This window comes from Ranitomeya imitator, chromosome 2 (genome assembly GCF_032444005.1).
Source record: "Ranitomeya imitator isolate aRanImi1 chromosome 2, aRanImi1.pri, whole genome shotgun sequence".
Taxonomy (NCBI): domain Eukaryota; kingdom Metazoa; phylum Chordata; class Amphibia; order Anura; family Dendrobatidae; genus Ranitomeya; species Ranitomeya imitator.
The window spans coordinates 503,433,704-503,446,015 of NC_091283.1; positions in this window are offsets into that span (position 1 = coordinate 503,433,704).

Below are 12,312 nucleotides of genomic sequence, written 5' to 3' on the forward strand. Positions count from 1 at the left end.
AAGTTTGCGCCTCGCTACTTGGGTCCCTTCAAGGTTCTCGAACAGGTTAATCCTGTGGTCTACCGCCTGGCTCTTCCTCCACGCTTGGGTATCACCGACACCTTTCATGTGTCCCTCTTGAAACCCGTATACATGTCCCGGTTTTCCGAGTCATCTGCCGGGACATCGGGTTCGTCTACGGACGATTACGAGGTGAACGCTATTTTGGGGTGTAAGGTGGTACGCGGCAAAAAGTTCTATCTGGTGGATTGGAAGGGTTATGGTCCAGAGAACAGGTCATGGGAGCCTGCTGAAAACATTCGGGCCCCACAGCTCATTGCTGCCTTCGAACGTAGCGAGGCCCAAGGAGGGGGGGGGCCCTAGGAGGGGGGGTAATGTTAGGAGTCGAGTTTCCTCTGCTGCACAGGGGGAATCTCGATCCGTCTCCGCTGCGGTCTCCCATTCTCCTCCAGCCGCAGTGGAGCCTGCTCAGCAGGGACGTCGATCCCAGCGTCTCGCTCAGTCTGGCTCTGTGAGAAGAGTTACTGCTGCTTCTCCAGCTTCTGCCTGTAAAGCCTATACTGGTCAGCGGCGAGTGGACTTCTCTGGGACTAAGTCCTTGTCTGCGCACACTGAGCATGCCCAGGGCAAGATCTCCCGTTGGAGATCGAGGGTCATGTGCTCAGACTCTGCAGCGCATTCTATTGGTCCTCTTGGCAGGTCTTGGAAGGGCAAAGTTTCTGTGGCCGCTTCCTGTCCTGCAACTATATAAACTGCGCATGACCGCACGGCCATGCGCTAGTGTACAATTTAATACGTGTGTTTGTTGTGAGTGCAAGTCGTTCTTTAAATACCCCTACCCTATTGTATGATTGTTCGCGTATGGAGTATGGCTGCTATCTAGCGCCCGACTTATCACTCAACGTGTCACACACGTGTCAGCGTCTACTGCTGTGACCGCCAGTGCGGTGCCACGCACCAGTGTGCGCTTCCTGACCCACGTCTGGGTGCTTAGTGGTGCCTGCCAGCACGGCACAGTTCGCACTTCGGTGCCTTAATTATATAATTCCTTTCACACCCAGTTGCGGTGTAGTGCCAGCAAGGGTCTAATCGGACTACAATCCCTGTTGGGGTTTAGTTCGCTGACCACTTGCTCGCGCTCTATGTGCGGTACCGCGGTCCTGTGACGCAACAGGATCGCTTTCTTCACGCTGGGTGAGGTTTAACCCACGCGTGTATACTTTTGAATACCGCCATATTGTCTGTCATTTCCTAGTAGCAGGTTTCACCTGCACGGTGGACCCCGGACTGCGAACGCATCTATATCATCTCTCTTGGTGCGTTCCGCCAGTCCTAACACAGACTTTGATAGAATGGTCTGCAGGCGTTATGTTGCGTTTGCAGAGCCCCTGATGTACCTAAACAGTAGAAACCCCCAACTAGTGACCCCATTTTGGAAACTAGACCCCCCAAGGAACTTATCTAGATGTGTGGTGAGAACTTTGAATGCCCAAGTGCTTCACAGAAGTTTATAATGCAGAGTCTTGAAAATAAAAAATATTTTTTTTTCCACAAAAAATTTTTTTTAGCCCCCAAGTTATTATTTTCACAAGGGTACAAGAGAAATTGGACCCCAAAAGTTGTTGTCCAATTTGTCCTGAGTATGCTGGTACCCCATGTGTGGGGGGGACCACTGTTTGGGCGCACGGCAGTGCTCGGAAGGGAAGGAGCGCCTTTTGGAATGCAGACTTTGATAGAATGATCTGCGGGCGTTCCCTAATCCCAACCCGATCTATAATCCTAATCACAACCCTAACGATAATCACAACCCTAACTCCAAAACAACCCTAATCTCAACCCTAACCATAACTCTAATCAAAACCCTAAATCCAACACACCCCTAATCCTAATCTCAACCCTAACCTCAAACCTAACCCTAATCCCAATACACCCCTAACCCTAATTCCAACCCTAACCTTAACCCTAATCCAAAACCTAACCCTAATCCAAAACGTAACCCTAATGCCAACCCCAACCCTAATACCAACCCTAATCCAAACCGTAACTGTAATCCCAACTCTAACCCTAACTTTAGCCGCAACCCTAGCCCTAACTTTATACCCAACCCTAATTTTAGCCCCAATCCTAACCCTAGCCCTAACCCTAAATTTAGACCCAACCCTAACCCTAGCCCTAACTTTAGCCCCAACCCTAACCCTAACCCTAGCCCAACCCTAACCCTAGCCCTAACTTTAGCCCCAACCCTAACCTTAGCCCTAAGGCTACCTTCACACTTCCGTCGTGTGGCATCCGTCATAATCCGTCGTTTTGGACAAAAAATGGATCCTGCAAATGTGCCCGCAGGATCCATTTTTTGCCCATAGACTTGTATTGCCGACAGATCGCGACGGATGGTCCCGTCCGTCATGCACTGGATCCGTTGTGTTTTGGTGGACAGTCGTCACAAAAAAAGTTCAATGTAACAGTTTTTTGAACGTCGCGTCCGCCATTTCCGACCGTGCATGGCCGAAACTCTGCCCCTCCTCCCTAGGACATAGACTGGGCAGCAGATGCGTTGAAAAACTGCATCCGCTGCCCACGTTGTGCACAATTTTCTCAACGTGCGTCGGTACGTCGGGCCAACGCATTGCGACGGCCCCGTACCGACGCAAGTGTGAAAGAAGCCTAACCCTAGCCCTAACCCTAAATTTAGCCCCAACCCTAACCCTAAATTTAGCCCCAACCCTAACCCTAACCCTAAATTTAGCCCCAACCCTAACCTTAACCCTAAATTTAGCCCTAACCCTAAATTTAGCCCCAACCCTAACCCTAAATTTAGCCCCAACCCGAACCCTAACCCTAAATTTAGCCCCAACTCCTCTAGCTCCCGGCCAGCAGATCATGGCGGGCGCACTGCGCAAGCGCCCGCCATTTTCTTACCGGATGAATAAGCCGGTGGGCAGGAGGGGACGCAGGAGGATGCAGGGACATCGCTAAGTATAACAGGGTCCCCGAATCCCCCTATTTCTCTGTCCTCTGATGTGCGATCACATCAGAGGACAGAGAATGACACATCGCTTTTTTTTTTTTTGCGGCCGCCGGTAAACAGTTAATTACCGGCGATCGCAAAACAGGGGTCGGTAAAAACCGACCCCGATCATGTTCTTTGGGGTCTCAGCTACCCAAGGCAGCTGAGACCCCAAAGATCTTCCGAGTGCCGGCCGGCGGGGGCACTGCGCATGCGCCCTCCATTTTTTGGCTGGAACAAGATGGCGGCACCAATTGGGAGCCACTAAGAGCACCGGGGGAGACAGGTGAGTATCGGGGGGCTATCGGGACCCCATTTCTCTGTCCTCTGATGTTCGATCACATTGGAGGACAGAAAAATTAAATGGGAAATCGTTTTTTTTTTTGCGACCGCCGGTAAACGGTTAATTACCGGCGATCGCAACCCGGAGGTCGGTAAAAAAACCCCGAAGCATGTTCTCTGGGGTCTCGGCTACCCCCGGCAACCGAGACCCCAGAGAAAATCCTCTCTGGGGGGCGCTATTCACTTTTTCCACAGCGCCGTTAATTAACGGCGCTGTGGTTTAAGTACCCTTAACTGCCGCCGTTAAAAGGCGTATCGGCGGTCGTTAAGGGGTTAAGTGGCAACTAGTGATGAGCGAGTATACTCGTTGCTCAGGTTTTCCCAAGCATGCTCAGGTGTCCTTCGAGTATTTTGGCATACTCGGAGATTTAGTTTTTATCGACACAGCTGCATGATTTGCAGCTGCTGGACAGTCTAAATACATGTGGGGATTCCCTAACAAACAGGCAATCCCTGCATATATTCAGGCTGTCCAGCAGCCACAAATCATGCAGCTGTGTCAACAAAAACTAAATCCCCGAGCACTAACAAATACTCGGAGGTCACCCGAGCATGCTCGGGAAAACCTGAGCAACGAATATATACTCGCTCATCACTAGTAGCAACCCAATATTTCCCCCAAAATGGTCCTGTCCCTTTGGTCCACCTTGAAACCTCAGAGAAGCAGCCAGATAAGCAAAGCATAAAATAACCTATATGAATCAAAATTACACTGGCGCTGTCCTATTTCTCTGTAGTGTATAAGCCGCTGGGACCGTGGCAGATGGGATGTGCAAGTCTGCCCAGAAAAATGTCTTGAGTGTTTTAGAAAAGGGGGCTGCCCGTGTGCCGATGCACAAACTCAGTGGCTATACCTTGAGAAAGAGGGACGGTTCCCTCAAAACGCATCGGTATTAGCCCTTGTAATGTCCGTCTCCTATGGACAGGTGACGTCACCACTATCCATGCCCCCCACTTACCACGCTACTACACGGCTGCGCCTTCGGCTGAGGCAAACCACTGGTTCTTGCAGACGGGGATTCAGGAGCCATTTCGGTGCAAAGGGAGGACGCTCCCCAACGGTGTTCTCATTTCAGCCAACCACATCGCCAAAGACTCCAGGCACAAACAAGTAAGTGCCGCTCTATTTAATCCCAGAACGCGCAGTGACTACAGGCTTACAGCCAGAGTTTGTGCATCGGCACACGGGTATTAGCGCGGCAGCCCCCTTTTCTATTACACTCAAGGCATAAAATAACCTGCCATTACCTAACCATTTTAAGCCACTTTGGAGCCTACAGTAAGCCGTATTTGGCCACCAGTAAGCATACCATATACACAAACCAATGGGCTACAAACAGTGGCATCCCGCAAAATTCAACGGCAATTTCAACATTATCGGCATCTTCTGCCCAGAAAGGGAGAGATATATACCAGGTTCGTGGATATATATATACCAAGATGGAGGACATATACTGTATAACAGGATAGGGGATATACATGTGTGTAAAGTGCTAGCTATAATCCAATCTCTGGATTTAAAAAGTGCAAAACACTCCTGAAACACTTGCATGTTTGATCTGTATTTCTTATGGTGCCTAAGGGAAGCCATAATGATAGGAGCCTGCTTGGTAACAAGTGCAGTTATTTGCCTCTATATTGAAGGGAATTACCAATGATGAAAGGGTTAATACTTGAGTCCTGCATCAGTAATAGCCCCTGCAGTAACCATGACAACTGTTATGAGGTCATAAACAAGTGTGATAAAGAAGATTCCATAATAGAAGGTCGTGCTGCCACAATCAGCGATATTACTGATGCGCCCGAGGAAGTTGAGCTTGACCACCTGACGTAATGTGCCGACCTTGGTGAAATTTGAAGGTTCTAGCGGGGAAAGGGTTTGTCTGCTTTAGACACCCCCAGGGCATGGGAAAGTAACCGAGGGGGGTCCCCAGCACAGGATCCCCTTCTGTTACCCTCTACAAAGAGCTGCTCTCCTTTGGGAGTTCATGGAAGCACCTATGACTTTAATGGGTGATAAATTGGGATGGGAGAAGGAGGTGGGGGTATTTCTCCAATTAGCGGTTATCCATTATGAACAATCCCTGTAACCAAAGGTCTAAATTTATGAGAGGTGGACCTGGATCTGTAAGGAAGAAATGGTTCATCCATCTGGGCAATCAGATCAGCTAAATTGGGTCTAACAACCAATGTGGTGACCGATATCGCAGCCAGATCTCTCCCACATCCGGTTTATCACATTTATAGTCTATATTTGTTATGTCATTCTCTGTTAATCTGGTAAAATGTACAAATGTTAAAACTTATTACATCTGTGATATATATCGACACTAACTCTCTAAGCCCAAGGGAAGGACGATCCTTCAGCCATGGTTTCCTAGAGGTTTCCACCACAGGGGTTTTTTCCTCTCCTGAGTGCTGGAGAGTGACTCTTCGTGAGTCGGGGGCTGTGCCATTTTTGCTGTCATAAGAATGTAAATAAAACTGAAAACATTTGACACCTAATTATAATGCCTTGTGTATTTATTTTGTGTGCGTCTGTGTGATTAATTTTGTTTTGGAGTCGGGGTCCATCACATGTCACTGTGTCATAAGGCCGGACATCTGCCGGCCACAGTTTTCCCCCAGGTGTTTCTCCTGCTCTGTTGAATATCATGGAGCAGAGAAGACAAGCAAGTGTGCACTCATCATTGGAATAAGGACTTATAGCAGGATTACAAGCAGCTTCCTCGCCTCATTCACACAGTGAGTATTTTGACCAGTATTTTACATCAGTATTTGTCAACTAAAAAAAGACAGGAGCAGACACTGAGAAAAATAATAACTGAATGACTTTCACCTCTTCTGTGTTTTGGATCCACTCCTGGAGTCTGTTTACAAATACTGATGCAAAATATCACCAATGTAAAAGTGCTGTAAATCCTTACTGACTTCATCATTATATCGATGACAGCGCTGCAGTCAGTAACTTAGCTCAGTGACTCTGCTTGAGTTGATCATAAGCTGCTGAACTCACTAATTGTCTGCAGCGCTGTCGATGTGAAGTCAGCGCTGCAGACAATCACAGATACCATGGGTATAGAAGAACACGGCACTCGCTAGAAATGGTGCTGTTGGTGCTCAAGTCAGGCGTCCAACCTGTTGAAATATAGTAATGAACTTGGCACTCGGTATATGCAAATATAGAGCTACCCTGATGAAGAAGGACGCCACTTTTTCGAAACGCTTCGGTTTTTGGTCTCTGCGCTGCCCCGTACTAACTTTGTGACGTCACACGCTGAGCCTCGTGCCAGCTACTTTCCCCTTCCCCGCTCGTATCCAGGGACGCCACCGGCCGGGGCTTTCCGGCCGGCCGGGGCTTTCCCTGGCTCTACGCAGCCTCCGTACTACTCTATTGCATTGTGGCTCATCACCTCTGCGTGCCAACCTTCCCGCAAGCGTCATTACACGCCGGATCCCTTTCTCCTGACTGGACTGCACCCACCGTGATACACGTCGGCTCATCTCCTGCTGGTGAGTCCCTCCGTGTGTTCGGCAGCGCTGGTGCGGCTATTTGTTCAGGCTCCGGTCTAGGTTTATTCGAGGTGGGATTGTTCTGCTATAGGTGGGAGTGTGTGGGCTTGTATAGTGTGCCTTGCGTGTTCTTGTGTCACACTTACTCTTCACAGGTCTGATTGTTCCATCTGTTTTGCCCTTTCAGCGCGGATTCAATTGCTTTTAAATATAGAGCTTCATTTTATTTATACATCCAGACACCATGGTTATGAATGTTTTCGGTCCATCAAAGGACCTTCATCAGAACACTCTTTAGCATGAGCTGGATGTGGAGGGATACTCTGTAAACAGAAATATGCGTCCGAATTAAGTTAACCTGCTGCAAACCGGTGTATGCTGTATACCAGCTGGAGAACATGAGCCAATGAAGCGCATAAGGTAAGGGCAATATAATTGCAAGGGAACAGCGCTGTGTCCAAGTCCTAGTGTGCGCCGTGCAGCAGATGGGGAAAACATATGGTTGGAGCCAAGAATGAGATACACGGGGCCAGGATGGAGGATATTATTACCATAGGGGATAATTAAGGGATATTATTACTGCAGTGACGAATTTATTTTATTTTTTTGAGGATACTGTTTTAAATGGGGGGGGCGGTCCTAGTACTGTACAGAGCGACACTATGTCGCCTTTTTTTCTTTATCTGGTGTAGTGTAGAAGTTGCGAAAAAATTAAGTAATGTGTTCTGCAAGCGGAGCTCTAGATACCTGTTATTTCCTGCAGAGATGAGTCCTGGCTGGAAGATGTGATGGCGGTCTGTGCTGGATTAAGAGATGAAAAGCGAAGGTGAAGGACTTCAGCTAGAGATGTCACTGGTGAGTCAGTGTGTTACATATACACTATATACAGAGTTCCTGTGTACAATGTCACCAGTGATCACTGTATTACCTGTACACTGGCACTATATACAGATCTCCTGTGTATAATGGCACTGGTGATCACTGTATTACCTGTACACTGGCACTATATACAGAGGTCCTTTGTACAATGGCACCAGTGATTACTGTAGTACCTTTATACTGACACTATATACAGATATTCCTATCTTTAACATTAAAATTAACAAAAACTAATACCTTAACAATACAATTTTATTTAGTCAAAAAATACACAAAACAGGACTTATAAAAGCATACACAACATCCAACAACTTTCAAAAAGAGTGGGTCAATAAAAACCTGGCCCAATCAGTAGATGAAGGCAGGTGGGGACATATATGAACATGTTATTACTCTACCTGTCCCTAATTGATCCCTGCCTGTCTGCGGAGGTTGGCACCCTCTTGGACGCAATATGGCGCCCCCGCTCCTTGACGGCTCACCCTGCCAACCCTATAGGTCCCTCACCATAAATAGGAATCCTAAACTCCAATGATATCATTTTAAGCCTAAAATTGCCCAAAATGCAGGGCCCGAAAAAAACAAACCAAATCAGTGCCAAGTAACAATTCACCAAAGTGTTACACAAACCTTATATGGTCTGACCGTTCCCTATATAGCCGTCCTGCTCTAATGGCTGTTACACCCTCAAGAGTCCCTATCCAGGCAACCCTACCTGCCAGCGGAGGTTGACACCCTCTTGAACGCAAAATGGCGCCCCCGCTCCTCGGTGGCTTACCCTGGTGGCCCTACTGAATCCCTTTATATACCGGGACACTACAGGGATGGGTGCCTTAGGGGCTAACACTAGTGAACCATGCCCACGGACCACATTTAACAGTCAGACCATTAAGAAAAGCAAAACCCAGGATGGTGGAATGCATTCAAAAAGATAAACCCGGGGCACTTGCTGCAACTCCTCAAATCAGTCAGTCAATAGGGGTTTGATAACAGAACTCCCCGATACACATATATAAGATATATATTATTTTGATTATTACAGCGTATTCTCCCCAATACACATATACAGTGGGGCAAAAAAGTATTTAGTCAGTCAGCAATAGTGAAAGTTCCACCACTTAAAAAGATGAGAGGCGTCTGTAATTTACATCATAGGTAGACCTCAACTATGGGAGACAAACAGAAAAAAAATCCAGAAAATCACATTGTCTGTTTTTTTAACATTTTATTTGCATATTATGGTGGAAAATAAGTATTTGGTCAGAAACAAACAATCAAGATTTCTGGCTCTCACAGACCTGTAACTTCTTCTTTAAGAGTCTCCTCTTTCCTCCACTCATTACCTGTAGTAATGGCACCTGTTTAAACTTGTTATCAGTATAAAAAGACACCTGTGCACACCCTCAAACAGTCTGACTCCAAACTCCACTATGGTGAAGACCAAAGAGCTGTCAAAGGACACCAGAAACAAAATTGTAGCCCTGCACCAGGCTGGGAAGACTGAATCTGCAATAGCCAACCAGTTTGGAGTGAAGAAATCAACAGTGGGAGCAATAATTAGAAAATGGAAGACATACAAGACCACTGATAATCTTCCTCGATCTGGGGCTCCACGCAAAATCCCACCCCGTGGGGTCAGAATGGTCACAAGAACGGTGAGCAAAAATCCCAGAACCACGCGGGGGGACCTAGTGAATGAACTGCAGAGAGCTGGGACCAATGTAACAAGGCCTACCATAAGTAACACACTACGCCACCATGGACTCAGATCCTGCATTGCCAGACGTGTCCCACTGCTTAAGCCAGTACATGTCCGGGCCCATCTGAAGTTTGCTAGAGAGCATTTGGATGATCCAGGGGAGTTTTGGGAGAATGTCCTATGGTCTGATGAAACCAAACTGGAACTGTTTGGTAGAAACACAACTTGTCGTGTTTGGAGGAAAAAGAATACTGAGTTGCATCCATCAAACACCATACCTACTGTAAAGCATGGTGGTGGAAACATCATGCTTTGGGGCTGTTTCTCTGCAAAGGGGCCAGGACGACTGATCCGGGTACATGAAAGAATGAATGGGGCCATGTATCGTGAGATTTTGAGTGCAAACCTCCTTCCATCAGCAAGGGCATTGAAGATGAAACGTGGCTGGGTCTTTCAACATGACAATAATCCAAAGCACACTGCCACGGCAACGAAGGAGTGGCTTCGTAAGAAGCATTTCAAGGTCGTGGAGTGGCCTAGCCAGTCTCCAGATCTCAACCCTATAGAAAACCTTTGGAGGGAGTTGAAAGTCCGTGTTGCCAAGTGAAAAGCCAAAAACATCACTGCTCTAGAGGAGATCTGCATGGAGGAATGGGTCAACATACCAACAACAGTGTGTGGCAACCTTGTGAAGACTTACAGAAAACGTTTGACCTCTGTCATTGCCAACAAAGGATATATTACAAAGTATTGAGATGAAATTTTGTTTCTGACCAAATACTTATTTTCCACCATAATATGCAAATAAAATGTTAAAAAAACAGACAATGTGATTTTCTGGATTTTTTTTTCTCAGTTTGTCTCCCATAGCTGAGGTCTACCTATGATGTAAATTACAGACGCCTCTCATCATTTTAAGTGGTGGAACTTGCACTATTGCTGACTGACTAAATACTTTTTTGCCCCACTGTATAAGATATATACAGGTCCTTCTCAAAAAATTAGCATATAGTGTTAAATTTCATTATTTACCATAATGTAATGATTACAATTAAACTTTCATATATTATAGATTCATTATCCACCAACTGAAATTTGTCAGGTCTTTAATTGTTTTAATACTGATGATTTTGGCATACAACTCCTGATAACCCAAAAAACCTGTCTCAATAAATTAGCATATTTCACCCATCCAATCAAATAAAAGTGTTTTTTAATAACAAACAAAAAAAACATCAAATAATAATGTTCAGTTATACACTCAATACTTGGTCGGGAATCCTTTGGCAGAAATGACTGCTTCAATGCGGCGTGGCATGGAGGCAATCAGCCTGTGACACTGCTGAGATGTTATGGAGGCCCAGGATGCTTCAATAGCGGCCTTAAGCTCATCCAGAGTGTTGGGTCTTGCGTCTCTCAACTTTCTCTTCACAATATCCCACAGATTCTCTATGGGGTTCAGGTCAGGAGAGTTGGCAGGCCAATTGAGCACAGTAATACCATGGTCAGTAAACCATTTACCAGTGGTTTTGGCACTGTGAGCAGGTGCCAGGTCGTGCTGAAAAATGAAATCTTCATCTCCATAAAGCATTTCAGCCGATGGAAGCATGAAGTGCTCCAAAATCTCCTGATAGCTAGCTGCATTGACCCTGCCCTTGATGAAACACAGTGGACCAACACCAGCAGCTGACATGGCACCCCACACCATCACTGACTGTGGGTACTTGACACTGGACTTCAGGCATTTTGGCATTTCCTTCTCCCCAGTCTTCCTCCAGACTCTGGCACCTTGATTTCCGAATGACATGCAAAATTTGCTTTCATCAGAAAAAAGTACTTGGGACCACTTAGCAACAGTCCAGTGCTGCTTCTCTGTAGCCCAGGTCAGGTGCCTCTGCCGCTGTTTATGGTTCAAAAGTGGCTTTACCTGGGGAATGCGGCACCTGTAGCCCATTTCCTGCACACGCCTGTGCACGGTGGCTCTGGATGTTTCCACACCAGACTCAGTCCACTGCTTCCTCAGGTTCCCCAAGGTCTTGAATCGGTCCTTCTCCACAATCTTCCTCAGGGTCCGGTCTCCTCTTCTCGTTGTACAGCGTTTTCTGCCACATTGTTTCCTTCCAACAGACTTACCATTGAGGTGCCTTGATACAGCACTCTGGGAACAGCCTATTTGTTGAGAAATTTCTTTCTGGGTCTTACCCTCTTGCTTGAGGGTATCAATGATGGCCTTCTTGACATCTGTCAGGTCACTAGTCTTACCCATGATGGGGGTTTTGAGTAATGAACCAGGCAGGGAGTTTATAAAAGCCTCAGGTATCTTTTGCATGTGTTTAGAGTTAATTAGTTGATTCAGAAGATTAGGGTAATAGGTCGTTTAGAGAACCTTTTCTTGATATGCTAATTTATTGAGACAGGTTTTTTGGGTTATCAGGAGTTGTATGCCAAAATCATCAGTATTAAAACAATAAAAAACCTGACAAATTTCAATTGGTGGATAATGAATCTATAATATATGAAAGTTTAATTGTAATCATTACATTATGGTAAATAATGAAATTTAACACTATATGCTAATTTTTTGAGAAGGACCTGTATTGTTTCGATTGTTACAGCATATTCTTAATGTGTCCAGATGTCACTTAAAGCACCATACCTAGACAAAAAATTGCGAACCCACAAATGGTGAAAAAGAACAAAAGTAAAATTAAAGACACTGATAAACTTATCTGTGTTCAGATCTCGCCTCAACGCGTTTCCCCCCCATGATGTGTTTCCTCAGGAGACATATGGGAAAAGATTTTGTGTGTGTAAATCACATCAGAGATGCATGCTGCGCCTGGTTGCAGGTGTAGGGATTACACTGGCCAGG